Source organism: Symsagittifera roscoffensis, chromosome 5 (assembly GCF_963678635.1).
Source record: "Symsagittifera roscoffensis chromosome 5, txSymRosc1.1, whole genome shotgun sequence".
In the NCBI taxonomy this organism is placed as follows: domain Eukaryota; kingdom Metazoa; phylum Xenacoelomorpha; order Acoela; family Convolutidae; genus Symsagittifera; species Symsagittifera roscoffensis.
Window position 1 is genome coordinate 28690168 of NC_087066.1, and position 18350 is coordinate 28708517.

The following is an 18350-nucleotide window of genomic DNA, read 5'->3' on the forward strand; positions in this document are numbered from 1 at the left end:
GCGTGACTACTTTTAGAGTTAAGTTAACCGTAAATGGCAAATCAAGAAGGAACCAGTGAGCTCCAGTATTGACCAACTAAAGTTTCTCATCAAGTCCAAAATTTTGTGATTGTAGATTGTTTGTTGCATTCGTTACAGCTAGAGTGAAATATAACAAGACTGCTCGTATCAGGGCGAAGCCCTGAATGTTCCGACTGCCTTTTAAGGTTTATTGAGCAGCAGTAGTACATAAAAAAAATTAAATGAAATAAAATAAAATGAAATTTTTTTTTTCTAAAACTTGAAATTTTTTATGAAAATCATCCCCCCACACGCCATATAAAGTACAAAAAGATAGTTTTCGTTCCTTGTAATAAATCAATTATGGCAAATAAGCTTCGTTCAACCAATTTGGAACGATTTATAAGACGGATTAAATCTCCGCTTACGCGTTAACAGCGCGAATTATATTGCGCGTTATTTGTCCCAAATTGGTCAAAATGGCCAAAATGGAATACTTTAAACCCTCATAACCTTACGAAAATTAATCACAGGTAAAATATCTTTTCAAATTTAAGCTCAGGACAACAATGGCTTTCGAATGATATAAAAAAATTCCGTCAAAAATTGCTAGTTAAAAAGTCGAAATTTGTCTGAAAAAAAAAACACACCCCGAGCACAAATATTCCGTTACTTTCGTATCGAAAGTCGGAACAAAAAGCTGTGAAGATTTCTGATTTTTAGGAATTGTGTCATGCAGAATAAAAACTCAAAATTTCACTACAAATTTTGAGAACCGTTTATCTTCTTTGTTTTCTAATCTCTAAAAGAGTATCATTTTTTGGAACCTATTTTCGTAGGAAAAAAATTGATTTTTTTTGTTCGATCTAAAATATTAAAATTACATTTGGCACTGGCGGAAAAAGTATTTTGTGACGAAAGAATATTTTTCCCAATATAGCATTGCTATAACTTCTAGAGAGTTTTGTGTAATTGGGCCCATTTACTACCATTTTCGCATCCCACCAGTTTGCCATTGCACAACTTTTACACTCCCTGATTACCAGTAACCCCATCTGATTCTTGTAAATATGTTTATTGAAAACCTATAATAAAGAATAAACTTCATCCAACTTCACAGCAGATCAAGAAAAGATTGAACATGCGAGATTAGTCGCTTAAGGCCGCGCTAGCTCGTTTAAAAGTCAAAATTTGTCTGAAGAAAAAAACACCACCCAATCACAAACATTCCGTTACTTTCGTTACGAAAGTCGAATCATTAAGTTAAATTTTCCAGCTGTGTCGTCATTTACTTCTAATTGTTTAACGGAAGCTTCATTATTCCAACTTTTTTGTCAAAAGAACTGTAACTTAAGGTTCTCTTAAACCAATCTGAATTTCGTCTGTCATCCGTTCGGATTGGCAAATTTAGATATTTAGCTGTTTTGATATATACCTCACTACGTTGAGCAGGTCACTTGACTTTGTACGATGTTATGAAAGCGCAACATCATGTTATGTTGACTAGAACTTATATAAAGATTTTCAGAATTAGTTGTTTTCTTCGAGATCTCAACTTAAACTCATTTGTTGTTTACCAGTCGGTTCGGAGTCGATATTAAAATTTATCGTACATTGCGGTATGACATGGCGCAGCCAGTAGGATTCATGAAAATTACACTTAGCACTTTGAAACGAGCACTTTGGAAAAGATTTCAGCGGAACCGCGATTAGAATGTTCCAAGAGGGCCGCGATTGTCAAAATGGCAGTATTCGCAAAAGACGGGATCGAAGTTTGAACTTTATTACGGGACAAAACTGAATTAGTCGATCCACCCGAATTAACTTCAGAAAATGAAGTAACTGGGGAAACAGAGGTGCAAAGAAGTAAAGTACGAAACCAAGAGAAACGCGTGGGATGGGAGAACAGATGCCAAAAATTACTGGAAAAGGGCGTCTTGTGTAATTCAGTGGCAAAGGTGAGAAGTTATTTGTTCCTCTGCTTAAGCACAGCGGGCAAAAGGAAGGTACAGCAAAAACATCCAGGGTTAGACATAAAAACTACAACAACTAAAATCTCATAGGAGTGTTGGAGTATACTTTCGTCACAGAAAAAGTTATCACATTCGAGCCATACCATTTTAATTGTCGTGAGCAGAAAAAACTAAATCGCTAGAGCAATTTCATTCTGACTTGGTGACACTCGCATCAACTGCTGGGACCGCGAGGACGAATGGGTCCGTGACATGCTCACCGCTTATATGCATCATGATAAGGTAGCAGAAGAGCTGCTAGCAGAAACCCGTTCGCCGCAGGACGCCTACGAATACGCTATCAGACGAGAAAAAGGTATCAAGTTATAAGAACTATCGCACTAGTAAAACTATGAAATCCAATCCATTCGGACAGTCAACATCTACTGCCATAAAGCAAGAACCTGTGGGTCGCATTCAACCTCGAGGCCTGAGCAAAACAAAAACAATAGCAGAGGAAAATACCTAAGACGTCGTCAAAACTACCAACGCGGAAACCAAAATAGAAACCTACAAAACCAGAACAATATCCAGCAAAAAGAATGCTACATACGTGGAAAATCATTTGAGCCGACTCATTCACAAACATGTCAAGTAAAAGACAAAATATCTGCAAAATGCGCGAAACGGGGCCATTTTGCGAAAGTATGCCACTCGGTAATTGTCAATTTCTTACAAAACAACAACGGAGAGCAACACACCGCAGAAACCGATTGAGCTCAGAGTGTAGAAGAAATTGACCCAGTCTCATTTGCCGAATTCAAATCACAAAACGGTTGGGATGAATTACAAAGAGATATCTTCTCCATGATGGCAATCTCCGAATCATTTGAAATCAAAACGTCAGCAAAAATAACTGACGAAGGTTCAAATGAACACATAGTAAAACAAAATCCGAACCCATATTTGCTATCGCTGATTCTGGCAACCCTCTGTTGTTCTTAAACGAGACAACAGCACGTCGTCGGCAACCCAACGACAGCTCAATAATCATTAGGGTATGTTCCCCCAGAGACGCCGCACGAAATTTAGCATGTTACAATGAAAATTTCATTACACCGAAAAGACGGCTGAAGATGGCGCTCAAATCCGGGGGTTGGAAAATTCAACCAGCCCCATTGATTGTAGTTGATGATCAAAAAGCAAAATTAATCGGTCGGAACCTAATACCACAAATCGGAATAAAATTGGTAGAGGAAAAATCAAAATATCACCAAATTCTCAATAAAATTGAAGGAGAAAAATCAAAGTTAATAAGAAAACATTGGGTTAAGGATAACTTCACGCAAGTATGCATCAAATTCGAAAGAGCAAAAAACACGTGATGAAAACACAGTTGTCCTGAACGCCAGCAAGAGGGCCGCCAAATCCCAATACACCTTCAGGAACGAGTCGAAAAAGAATTGAACAAACTGATAGATGGGAAACATATCGTGAAACTGGACAAACTTCCAAACAAACAGTTCGTCAGCCCGAACGTAATTACCGTAAAAAAGATAAAACGGTGAAACTGGTGTTAGATTCGAAAAAAATTAACAAACGTTTTCATAGAAACAAATATCAAACGCCTGATATAGAACTGCTTTAGACAACATTGCGCAAACAAAAAAAATGTGACACCACAGAGCAAACATCATTCTCAGCTTTTGATTTGCGGCATGTTTACTCGCAATTCCCTCTAGATAATCAAATCCGAGAACAGTGCATTCTTAGCCTCATCGGGGAAAACGCCACGGGAACCTATATATTCGAAAAAGCTCTCTCTGGCCTCACGGATAAGCCGGCAAAACTCCAAAAAGCAAGCAACCTCACGCTAACATATTGCAAAAAAACCTACGCATCTCTTGACGATATGTTGATCGAAACCAAATGGTCGTTGGAGGTACAAAAAAAAACACATTACAAAAAGTCTTACGAAAGCCCGATGAAGAAAATCTCGCCAGCTTTATAGACAAGTGTAAAATTGCGTGCAAGCGAATAGAATGGTTAGGTTTAAATATTGATGATGGGGACAAAACACCTCTCATAAGAAAAACAGAAGCCATAGAAAAACTAAATCCACCATAAACATTCAAACAACTAAAAAGTTTTATGAGCTCAAAACATCATCTCACAAAATATATCCCACATCTGGCAAAAACCGCCGCGGCACCAAGTTCCCTTTTAAAAAACCCAGAAAAAAAATAAAACAATAGATTGGACATCAGAACATGACAAAAACTTTAAGCAAGATTGAAAAATAAGTCTCAGAAATCATGCAGATTATACAATTCTATCAAAATCTTGAAACCCGCAAGATTTCGATGCATTAATTGCTAATCTAGGCGCAGCTCTAGAACAGATCACATCAGAAGGTTGCGTGGCAAAAGCGTACGCGTCAAAATTTTTAATTTCTTTGCAAGAGAAAAACTCAGTAAGCGAAACTGAACTCTTGGGTGTTATATCGGCAATAGAACACTTCAAGTACTATTGGTACGGGAGAATTTTTTACCGTCAGCACAGACTACCAGGCTTTAAACAGCGCATTAAACGCAAGCGGAAGACCAAAAATTAATCAAAGTAAACTCACAAGATTGATATATCGGCTAGTGCTTTTCAACTTCGACATTAACTACTTGGCAGAGAACAAAATGGGATTAATTGACTACATGTTCCGAAATCCGGTTGGCTTAGCAATACTAACCAGTTTGTGGTGGCGTCAATCAACTCATTCATAGTTAATCTTGAACTGATGGATAACTTAATTTTAAACCAGCTGGCCAATCAAAAGCGAGCACCTAATCGACTGAACAAAAAACGCGCGGAAAATGAAAGAACGCTAACAAGCCAAACCAAATTTCAAGTGCATTCCAAATATTTTAAACAACCCACAAACGTTCTCAAAGCATCTCAACAGATTTTGAGTGATTAGCTGACAAAATTTTCCAATATCCAGTCACAAAGAAACACACTGATAGAGAAACAAACTTCGTAAATTTAACACAATTTCTAGCAAACACAAAAAAGATGCCGAAAGGGAAAAACTACAAAAGATTTGAAGGAAGATTCATTCATTCCGGAAAACGCAAGCATTAAAGATTGAAGCAGGACCAGTCAACGCAACGAGAAATGGCAAGGAGTGTCCGATCGGGAAGAGAAACTTTCCGATCCGCGCTGGCATAGACGATGGACTATCGAAAAACACGTCAACCAACCAGATTCATCGTTGACACCAGTCACATTCAAGGACGCCATTAAGCGAGCAACAGAACGAAAAAAGCATTATCATTCCCAAAAGTCGTTTTCAGCGACAACAGTCAAGCCAAGCAGAATCGAGTAAAAAACCAAGTATGTAAACAAAAAACGACAACGGAAATTTCGTCTCCCAAACAACGGATCCCACTAAGGATGCAACAAATGGGACAAATGGAGGCAACAACTCAAGAAATACATACACAAACAGAAGTATCAATCGGGACAAAGGAAAAATATGAGTACTGTGTGAGCCACGTGGCCCCAATCACAGTCAGACAGGAGGAAATCCATCCAAATTTGAAACCACTCACAATGACATCAACACACGCGTGGGAACAATAACAACAACTACAACTAGAAGTCAGCCACAAAATGGTAACAGAGGGTCTGGTAGCTTTATTCCACAAGGAAACCAACAAATAAATTGAGGAGGACACACCACTTTACAAAAAAACCTGCAGAAATATTTGGGAATCAGTTTCATTGCCACCGCAACGCGAAAAGACCGGAATATGCGCCCACTCATCAGCTTCGTGAAAAAACGAGATTGAGAAGCCCTCAAGTTGTCTTTTGGACAGTACTGGTACAATATACGACACCGCCTACACGTGCGAGATGATTGCCTGCTTATAGATGAGGGGATTGTCCTCCCTACTCAACTTCGTCAGACAGTTCTCGATAGTCTACACCTCACTCACCCCGGATCCGCGGTCATGCTAGATCTCTGCCAACACATCTGGTTCCCCCATATCCAACGATCAATCGTGCAGATGGCACAAGCATGTCGTCAACGTACCGATTAAGGCAAAAACTTGAAACCAATAATAGGCAAATAACACTCATTCCAAATGGAACCTGTTTTCGAACCTGACGAAGAGGTACATTTAGATTTTGCAGAACCCCTCCTAAATGAATTAATTAAAGACGCATATATACTAGTTGATATCGATAAGCGGCCAAAATTCTCAACGGCTAAGGTAGTTTTGAAGACGACAACGGACGTCGCATTGAAATTTATGCAACGCTATATATCATTCAACGGAGTACCACCAAACTAGAATAAGACCAAGCACAAATATTTAGAGCCAAAAAAATTTATGTTTTTCGCAAATCAAATCATTTAAAAGTTTTGGTTTGCACTGGTAGATGATCACAGATCAATGAGGGTATTAAAAAGGTTGATACAAACACTTAACGGTGTCTCGAACCTATGAGAATTGGCAAGAATAACACTCCGTTCAAATTAGCCTCTGATTTCGTTAAAATTATCAAAACACTAAGCATGACTCTACACGTAGTAACAAAAAAGAGCACGATTTGAAGCCCGTAATGGTAGAAAACCAATACACCTCTTTCCAACTTAACAACAACCATTTCACCTAATAATTTAAGTTGGGAAAACGCCAAACACCCCTGTTTAGATGGCAAATACTTGAAGCGCCCTCCCACTCTGGCGCCCTCCCACTCATCAATTTCAGAAAAGACCGGTCACTCCGCAGATGCGCCCTCGCACTCATCAATTTCAGAAAAGACCGGTCACTCCGCAAAACGGGTCAAAAAAAGAAAACACACGGAGCCTCAAAACTCTTGGCACCAACGAGAAAATCGGGTCGAGCCAGACAATCAACACTAGACAGGGCACTGGGAAATCCGGTACCAATCGAGACAATAAGAAACGTGACCCAATTACCGCCGAAATCACCGAGTCGCCTACCGATAAAAATGCCAGGGAAAAGATATGGCCTTCAATCAACTCCCGCAACTCCCGATCCGGAATCCAGCCTGAAAAGCCTCATCTCGGAGATAATACTTACTGAGAAATCGCCGGAATGAACGACCTGCGTGAAATTTGTGGAGGATATAAAGACAAAGTCATGGAAAGAAGAACTTAAGGCAAGGAAAGTCGTCGATTTGGAAAATCCCATTTGGAAAAGCAAGGAAAATCCCCTTCAGACAGTCCACAGAAAAAACAGGACAAAGAAGTCGTCGTGGTAGCAAACTTACGCAAGAAAACATCGAGAACACAGAAGTACACTATAAAAGAGACGACCTCGAGGAGCACCAATAAAAACACCAAAAAGAAGATCAAGACGATGAGGGAATTCAAAATGAGGGGGAAAAGGAAAAAGCAACAGCATAAGAAGTTATACAGTCCAATGAGGACTCAAAACACCCTATTTCCCTACTGGGACATAAGAATTCCGGTCCTACAGGAACCTAAAAATAAAATCATGATTATTTTGGTTTTTTTTCTCCTGGGGGGAATGTTATCCGGCCAGATTGGCAAAGTTAGTAATTTAATTGCATTGGTGTATAGCTCACTACGTTGAGCAAGTTACTTGACCTTGTACGATGTTAGTAAAGCACAACGTCATGTTATTTTGACTAGAACTTAAACAAACACTTTCAGAACTAGTTAATTTCTTCGAGTACTCAACCTAATCTTATTTGTTGTTTAACAATCCGTTCAGATTCGATATTGACATTTATAATACATTGCGGTATGACATCGTCTTTCAGTTTTATGACTAAAAAAATTGTTTTCCATGGAAAAAAAAACATTTATTTTTAACTGAGGTACTATAAGTTTGATATAACGTAAAATTTGCTGAAGATTTTGTGTGAGATCGTCAAGTTGTGTCAAACTTTCAAAAGTAATCCTACGAATAACATGCTGAACCAAATAGATAACCCTGCTCACAAATTGGTAGGCAGTTAGAGAGCCTTTTTTCGTTATCTGCTATCGGAAGCTTGACTGGATCTTATTTTAACATATGTTGCGGTAGTCATTCCAATTTTTGTCAAAAGAATGGTAAAGTAAGGTTCGCTTAAACTGATCTGAATTACGTCTTTCAGATATCTGATTCAAAAATGAAACTGTGTTTTCCAAATTTTTTTTACTTCTAATTGAGGTACTAAAAGATTGAACTAACGTAAAAATTACTGTAGATTTTGTGTGAGATCGTCAAATTGTGTCAAACTTCCATGTGCCCACTTGCAAATCACGTGATGAATGAAATGGAAAAGCCTGCTCACAAACTGTTAGGCAGTTAGAGAGCCTTTTTTGTTATTTGCTATCGAATATAAAATTCATGAGCGTTCAGAGGCAAATGTAGGATGCTTTTGAGAGGAGGGGCAGAGTTTCAAAAAAATTTCTTTTTTTTGACATTTTTTTCTCTTGAGTTTTTATCAAGCTAAATTTCTCAGCGTTTTCAAAGAAAAACATTAAAAATCTTATTTCGACCAATTTTTCCTAAGAATTTTACGAGGCCAAACTGTGTGCACTGGATAGACGCAAAATCCTGGATTCCAGAGACAATTATTTAAACATGTTCCAAAATGTAAGTGGATTCCACTTACAAGATTTACGTGGATTCCGCGTACAAATAATTGTAACGTAAACTTTGTCGGCACATTTAACTTGTTGCTGATTCCGCAACAAGCAGATATAGCTAGTTGTTTTGAATTCCGCAACTGTAAATCGATTCCTCGAAATGTAAGTGGAATCCGCAAATGTAAGTGGAATCCTCAAAATTTTTAAGTGGAATCCACAAACTTTAAAGGATTTCAGAAATTTGATTTTTTTTACTGAACTTACATTTGCACTTATGGAATTTAAACGCAAGGAATTAACTATTGTCAGCGGAATCCACGAACAAATCTTAAAACATTGGTTAACTAAATTGATGGTTGTCACACTTTAGTATTTGCAAGCAATTTTTGGGATCATAGTTTTTGAAACACAACACTGAATAAATTCATTGGGTTAATTCGGTAATTGGGTTAATTCATTATTGGGTGGATGTTTCTCCGATATAAGTCAGTATTTGTGATTCAGTTTTTGAGATTCAGTATTTGAGATTTTGTATTTGAGATTCGGTATCTGGGAGCGTGAATTCATATCATGAAGATATTACTTGGGATGAGAAGACAGAGTCCTGAAAAGATATCGCCGAATTAGGTCAGTATTTGGGATTCAGTATTTGAGATTCAATAATTGGGTAGAGTATTTGTGATTCAGTATTTGGGAGCGTGAATTCATGTTATAAAGATAGTATTTAGGATGAGATGACAGAGTGAAATCATGAGTTAGCTATTCAAATCTTTCTGAATAGCTAACTCACAATTATCAAACAAATTTATAGCTCTGAATGTCTTATTCTCAAAAAACTGTCCCGTCTCTATTGCACAAAATGGTGAAAATGCACAAAATTACCAGTACATATATGTAAACGGAATACGCAAACAAAATGCGGATTCCACTTACAGTTTGCGGATTCCACTTACAATTTTCGGATTCCACTCTAGTTGCGGATTCCGCGACAGCTCCATTCAACTATACACATGCCGTTTTATTTGTTTGTGGATTCCACAAACTGTTCTGGATTCTGCAAATACGTTTGCGGATTCCGCAAATTTGCCTATTTTTGGAGCGATTCTGAACGGTACAGTTTTTTAGGTATTTGTTTGTGGAATCCAAAACGGCAAAGAATATCAAAAAATGTAGCAATTTTGCACATTCCGCGACAATTCTGATTTGTGCCTGTTGCGGAATCCGCTTACAATGCACAGATCGCTCAGTTTGGCCTCGTAATGAAATTTAAAAAAAAAACGGTCCAAAAGGACGTTTTTATTCATTTCCTGGAAAATTTTGTCAAATAGTTGCCAAAAGGTTATGATTTCTTTTTTATTTATTGGTAGAAAGTTTCGATAGACATATTTTCAATTCAAAATTCGCAGTTTGTTTATTCAATTGGGTCCGCAGCTCTTAATGATAATATTGCCAGATTTTGGTCCTGTCTCTCTCTCTCTCTGTCTCAAAGTCAGTAATTCTGAACGTTCAAAAACTAATGAAAGTGGGAATCTTTGGATGGCAAGTGTATCAACAAAATAATTAACACCTTATCTGTAGACTACAAGACTAATTATGGTAACCTTTCCGTTATTTTTGCTAAAAGCACGGCTAAATTTTTATGCAGTTTGAGCGGTTATTTCAACTAACTGCGTGAGCGAGCATATAGTTGCAAAAATCTAATTCAAATGTTGTTATTAAAAAATCACTTACCATAAAAAAAATAATAAAAATGTTTAATAAAAACATTAAATTGTACAACTCAAATAGATATGTGTCACACTCAACATTCAAACAAAACCAACCAAATTACAAACCAAAAAGGATGGAATAATTTTTAAACGCCCACACTTCGCATTTCCATATCTCAATCTGTGTACCATATTTGTCAACAAATTGTGCAGATGTTTGTTCTTACCAACTTAAATAATTTTTTAGATGATTCAGCATTTTAACTAACTCTTGAATGAAATGAGATTTTCGGAGTTTTAAGTTGTTTGGCTTCATTTTATTTTTTGAGGTAATTTGCGAGGCAATGTCCACATAACATTAACGACCTGATCACATTGCTCCATCTTTCCCCATGCCCCGCAAAATTCTTTTCCTGCAAACAATGAAATGTCATTCAAAAAACTTAGGACAAATAGAAAAAAAAGGAAATTTTTAAATCGATTTTGACTTTAGAATAATTCTAAAATTTGGAAACTGGGCACCTCATGTTTTCTTTTGAAGCAAGACTGTTTGATGTTATGAAATACTTTGGTCGCAAACAACTGGATCTAGAAAATTCAAGTTTGAGAGATCTCACAAAAACTAACATGACTGTTTGTGTCGGGCGAGAACCTAATTGTTTCTACTGCACTTTTATAGGAATAATGTGTTGTTGGCAAAAAATATCCAAAAATTTCGGTAAACTTTTTAAATGCTTGCCAAACACTAAAAATTAAAAACGAAAGGATCAATTTAGCGTCGGTTAACACATTTCGTAAATCAATAAGCATGCCTCAAACAATTTCTAATGATTTAATTGCTATTTGAGATTCAACAAATAAAAAGTCAACCGCGTTAGTACCCAAATGAATGGCCAATTTTTCACATGGCCAATTTGAGTCTCACATGGCCAATTTTTTGCTGAGGGCATGGCTGAAAACGTCATGAATAATATACAATAAAATCGTTTCATTCAATTGCTTTCAGCAGCTCAGCTTCAAATAAAATAAACTTCGACCAATTAAAAGTGTAATTCAATTTCTTGTACAATTCTTACATCTCGTTACAATAAATTTGGAACTGTACAACGTTTTTTCATGATTTAAAAACCAATTCAAAAGCGTATATAATTTTTGCAAGATTTTGACATCCGAGAAGCAGTTCAGAAAAATTCAAAATATTATAAGAATCTTAAAGAAACCTAAAATGATTAGGATATTTTGTTATCTGATGTGCTTTTTGTAAGTTTCCAATAAAATTATTATTAATTTTTTTCCTCACTCGAACCATGCAAAATGTTGAAAATAAACAACAATACCAGCTTCTAATACTGCAAATTATGATATATAATTTTTTTAAATTGCAAAAAATTGCGTCAGAATTAAAAAACAACATTTAGATCATAGTTTTTTTTTTGTTTTACAAACCTTGCATTTCAATTCGTTTTCTTGCAGGAATCTTATATCCAGTTTTCTCTTAATTTCTTACACGATAACTAGTTTTCGTACAAGACTTTTATAAGATTCTAGATAGGTTAATGTATTGGTTTTCTAACAAAAATCTTTTAAGATGTGTTTTTTTTTTCATTAAAACACGGAAGTAAAAACATCCAAAAAATTATACCTAGCATCAATTTTTGCATTTTTTCTTATGGATTTTCTTGAATGTTTCTCGAAGGCATGTCTTTTGTTTTTCAAGCAAGCTGGTGGTCTGACGGCTAGCCTAAATTATTTCATAGCAAGGCAATAAGGGTGATTTTGTTTTCAATTTGTGTATATACTAGCTCAACTGAAACGGTTTTTAAGAAATTTCAAATTGCTTATAGAGTATTTTTAATCAACTTTGCTATCATTTTTTCAGTTTCGGAAGCCTTTCAATCTAGTTACTATTGTTTTGACAATGGAAACTGGGAAGGAATTTTGTATTCGGGTGTTATTCAATTTTTGGAGGTGTTTGAGTTATAGAATTTGGTTGGAGGTGTTTGAGTTATAGAATAATTTCGAGTGAAAAAATCGATTGAGTAACGAACGTTCCATGAAAACTTGTTTTCTAAGCTGCTGTCTTGGTTTCACAAAACAAAAATTTAGGAAGCTTCATTTAGAAAATTTCCTTTGAAGTTTTTTTTTCATCTTATAAATCTCATTTTGAAGAACACTATTGCTGAATATGCTCAATTTTCTACATGTCTAGGCGTGTGTTTAGTTTCTTTCATCACATCACCCACAAGACACAATTTTTTTTGAAAAACTCAGTGGGTATTAATTTGACCAAATTTTGAGAAAGTGATCGGACCAATCTAAGCTACTTGTTCTGCAATCGTTTACTTCTGATTTCCTTGAAGTTTGCGCAAGAATTCACAAACTAGTATTAACGATAAAAACACCGAAATAAATAAAACTGCCTGAAAAGATCTTAAAATCTACAGCCTCAATCAGAATACAACCATTTTTATTGATGTGCATGAAAACAATTCATTTTTTTTCATTTTGTAAGAGTCTTCTTCGCTTTTAATTAAGGTTGGTAATAAATTTTTAAACAAACGAGGATCAATCATTCTGTACAATCGTGCCCAGGATTTTTTAAATTTTATTATTGTGTAACACATGTCTCGGTACAGTCTAGCCAACCAACGGTTTTTCAAGGGTTTGGAGCGATTCGGCGCTGGAACGTTGAGAAGTAGAGTACTTATACTTCATACAGACTATTACGAAATCATGCATCTTTTTCAAAGTTCTTGCAAGATTCTTGCTAAATATTGCCAATTAACCTCCTTTCAAGATAACTTTTTACTACAAAACAATCTGTAACGATTTGATTTTTTTTTCAGGAAAATCAGTTGTATGCACAGAGACATCATTTGAGCGTTCAATGAAAAATTTGTGCAGATATTAGTGTTTTCAATTTGTGTATATATTAGCTCAACTGAAACGGTTTTATGTAATTTCAAATTGCTTATAGAGTATTTTTAAGCAACTTTGCGATCAATTGTTCAGTTTCGGAAGCCTGTCAGTCTAGTTACAATTGTTTTGACCATTGAAACTGGGAAGGAATTTTGTATTCGGATGTTATTAAATTTTTTTTTCCTTTTTCCTCACAATGTGGTTGGAGGTGTTTGAGTTATAGAATAATTTCGAGCGAAAAAAGCGATTGAGTTGGGCGACTGTGTAACGATCGTTCCATGAAAATTTGTTTTCTAAGCTAAAAACTTCTAAGCTAATAAGCCAGGATTTTTAAAATTTTTTTATTGTGTAACACATGTCTCGGTACAGTCTAGCCAACCAACGGTTTTCCACGGGTTTGGAGCAATTCGGCGCTGGAACGTTGAGAAGTAGAGTGCTTATGCTTCATACAGACTATTAAAAATCATGCATCTTTTTCAAAGATCTTGCAAGATTCTTGCTAAATATTGCGAATTAACCTCCTTTCAATATAACTTGTTACTACAAAACAATCTGTAACGATTTGATTTTTTGCTATGAAAATCATTTGTATGCTCAGTGACATCATTTGAGCTTTCAATGAAAAATGAAGCAATCTTAGCTTATCAAACCTACACATGGGTTGTCACCGCACTGTGCGGTTGCTACCAAAAGACATGTCTTTCGTTTTTCAAGCAAGCTGGTGGTCTGACGGCTAGCCTAAATTATTTCATAGCAACGCAATAAGGGAGATGGTGTTTTCAATTTGTGTATGTATTAGCTCAACTGAAATGGTTTTTAAGTAATTTCAAATTGCTGATAGAGTATTTTTAATCAACTTTGTGATCAATTTTTCAGTTTCGGAAATTTGTCAATCTAAATACCATTGTTTTGACCATTGAAACTCGTAAGGAATTTTGTATTCGGGTGTCATTTTATTTTTTTTTCTTTTTCCTTACAATTTGGTTGGAGGTGTTTGAGTTAAAGAATAATATCGAGTGAAAAAAGCGATTGAGTTGGCGACTGTGTAACGAACGTTCCATGAAAATTTGTTTTCGAAGCTAAAAATTTGGTTTCACAAAACAAAAATTTAGGAAGCTTCATTTAAAAAATTTCCTCTGAAGTGTTTTTTTTTTCATCTTATAAATCATATTTTGAAGAACACTATTGCTGAATATGCTCAATTTATTACATGTCTAGGCGTGTGTTTAGTTTGTTCATCACATCACCCACAAGAAACAAACTTTTCTTGAAAAACCTAGTGGGTTTTAATTTGACCAAATTTTGAGAAAGTGATCGGAACAATCTAAGCTATTTGTTCTGCAATCGTTTTCTTCAGTTTTCCTTAAAATTTGCGCAAGAATTCAGGAACTAATATTAACGATAAAAACACCGAGATAAAAAAAACGCTTGAAAAGATTTTAAAATCTACAGCCTCAACCAGAATACAACCATTTTTATTGATGTGCATGAGAAAGTTCATTTTTATTCATTTTGTAAGAATCTTCTTCGCTTTTAATTAAAGTTGGTATTAAATTTTAAAAAAAGCAGGATCAATCATTCTGTACAATCTTGCCAGGGATTTTTTTTTTGTTGTGTAACACATGTCTCGGTTCAGTCTAGCCAACCAACGATTTTCCAAGAGTTTGGATCGATTCGGCGCTGGAACGCTGAGAAGTAGAGTGCTTATGCATCATACAGACTATTACGAAATCATGCATCTTTTTCAAAGATCTTGCAAGATTCTTGCTAAATATTGCCAATTAACCTCCTTTCAAGATAACTTTTTACTACGAAACAATCTGTAACTATTTGAATTTTTGCTAGGAAAATGAGTTGTATGCACAGAGACATCATTTGAGCGCTCAATGAAAAATGAAGCAATCTTAGCTTATCAAACCTAACATGGGTTGTCACCGCACTGGGCGGTTGCCACCAAAAGGCATTGTTGCAAACTCGACTATGTTGTGTTTATGACGTCTGCCGACTGCCGATCGCCCCCTAACAACAATCAAAATACGTTTCACTGAAGAAACATGCAAACAAATTGAAAAAACGAGAAGGTTTTGATTTCCTAAAATCTTTATATCTTTACTTTATGATCCACATGCGATTTATAGTTCAGTGATATGTTATGGGTGACGCGACGATTTAATAGCAGCAAATTGTTGGCCTTAATTCAATTTTTAATATTTTAATTTGCCGTTTAAGTTTTGAGCGGTCCAAACTTATAGCGTGCTAGTGGTCTCCCCATCATTAACACGCCATCATCATAATGTGCTATTGATAGGGTAATTTATCCCCAATCAGTATTTCTTTTTTATTTATACCCTTTAATACTTCTTTGTAATTTCCAAAGTTCCACGTTACATGGTTAAGATAAGTGGCTTGAGACTCTGCACACTTGGAAAAAGAATTTAAACAGCAACCTATTCCCCGTTGTGCGCTAGGAAAAAAGATGAAACCGGTCCCCGATACCACGTTGTGCATTGGAAGTCCGTTTGTGTACTACAAGGATATGTGTCAAAGTAGTTCGAAACTTAAATCACAAATATCCTTGCAAAAATTTTTGACTACAATTAAATATCCTGATATACGGGCAGTATTGTTTTCTCTGAAGTCGTAATAATTGCCAAAATAATCTTGACAGTGAGAGAAGCACCATCTTTTTGGAATGAATTTACGAGTGAAGCGCTTTATAGACAACCACGCTCGGTTCTCGTGGACGTTTTTTAGAATTATATACAGCCCGTGAAAAGGTCCGCACTGCGTAATAGTTATTGTTGTTCCAACTTTCGATACGAAAGTAACGGAATATTTGTGCTCGGGGTGGGTTTTTTTCTTCAGACAAATTTCGACTTTTTAGCTAGCCATTTTTGACGGATCTTTTCTATATTATTCAAAAGGTATTGTTGTCCTTAGCTTAAATTTGAAACAAGATTTTACCTAAGATCGTTTTTGCAAAGTTATAAGGGTTTAAAAACTGCCATTTTAGCCAATTTGGTACAATTAACGCGCGATATATTTCGCGCTATTAACGCGTAAGCGGAGATTTAATCCATCTTAGAATTCGTTCCAATCTGGTTTTAAAAAATTTATTTGCCATTCTTGATTTGTTGCAAGGAGCAAAATCTGCCCTTTTGCACTTTATATGGCGTGCGGCAGGACGAATTTTGCTTTAAAAAAGTCCTAAATTTTGGAAGAAAAAAATTGGTTTGGTTTTATAACATTTAATTTTTTTGATTTTATTACTGCTCCATAAACCTTAAAAAGCGGTCGAAACATTCAAGGCTTTGCCATGAATGCTTGAAGCGTGGAGGGGCGGTGATTTTCACAAAAAATGGCATATGGGGGATGGTTTTTATGGCGCGTGGGGGGAGGATTTTTACAAAAAATCTCAAGTGTTAGAAAACAATTGTGTTATTTTATTACATTTAACTTTTCACGTTATTACTGCTCGATAAACTTTTAAAGGCAGTCGGAGCATTCAGAGCTTCACCCTGATACGAGCAGTCTTGTTAGTTAATAGTGTTCATTAAATATGTTGCTAAGACTTTCAAAGCTTCCTGAAATCTTTTTCTGAAATTGCATTGTTGTTTGTAACTTGATATATGTAAAGTAGCAGCTATCATCAATCGGTAAAAAAAAATGGGTGAAGATCACTGGGACAACCGCCCACTATGCTAACTTCCGAGGGTATACATTCACATAATTCTTTCACAGAATCGTCAATTTTGCGCTCTTTAATTTGATATACGGGCAGTATTGTTTTTTCTGAAGTCGAAAAAATTGCCAAAATAATCTTGACAGTGAGAGAAAAACCATCTTTCGGAATGAAATTACGAGTGAAGCGCTTTATATACAACCACGGTCAGTTCTCGTGGATGTTTTTTGCAATTATATACAGCCCGTGAAAAGGACCACACTGGGTAATAGTTATTGTTGTTCCAACTTTCGATAAGAAACTTACTTACTTTTACTTTTCCTTTTAGCGTCTTCTTGTCCCTTCTTCTGAAAATGTTAGACGGTTTATGACAGCTATCCGTTCCGCTTGGTCTTCAGCTGCAGTCTCTTGTACACCAGCGGCTGCCATATCTTGCTTGAGGCACTCTTTCCAGGTTTTCTTGGGTTTTCCTCTTGATCTGCGACCTGGTGCCTCTGCGTGCATGATTTTCCTTAGCGGGTTATATTGATCTTGTCATCTGTAGATGCGGCCAAACCAGGTCAATTTTTTTCTGAAATTGCATTGTTGTTTGTAACTTGATATATGTAAAGTAGCAGCTAAAAAATGGGTGAAGATCACTGGGACAACCGCCCACTATGCTAACTTCCGAGGGTATACATTCACATAATTCTTTCACAGAATCGTCAATTTTGCGCTCTTTAATTTGCCTAAGGTGTAATCAGTTTTTAATTTGATGCTGCAATTGCCCAAAATGCAAAAAAAGATGGCTTTCTATCCTTCTTTTATCTGTAAATAGTGTTTCAAAACAAAACCAGTACCAGCTCAAATTTAAATTTTCTGAAAGTTCAAGAAAAATTAAGTCGTTTCTTAGTTACAATTAATTTGAAAACTGTGTCAATCGCTTTTAATTAAGGTTTTTAATGAATTTTGTTAAAGAAAGCAGGATCAATCATTCTGTACAATCTTGCCCAGGATTTTTTTATTTTTTTTATTGTGTAACACATGTTTCGGTACAGTCTAGCCAACCAACAATTTTCCAAGGGTTTGGAGCGATTCGGCGCTGAAACGTTGAAAAATCGAAATGCAAACTCGACTATGTTGTGTTTTTGACGTCTGCCGACTGCCGATCGCCCCCTAACAACAATCAAAATACGTTTCACTGAAGAAACATAAAAATTAATTGAACAAACGAGAATTTTTGATTTCCTAAAAACTTTAAATCTTTACTTTATGATCCACATGCGATTTATAGTTCAGTGATATGTTTTGGGTGACGCGACGATTTAATAGCAGCAAAATGTTGACCTTAATTCGATTTTTCATATTTTAATTTTCCCCATCATTAACACCCCATCATCATAATGTGCTATTGATAATGTAATTTATCCCCTATCAGTATTTCTTATTTTTTTATACCCTTTAATACTCCTTTGTAATTT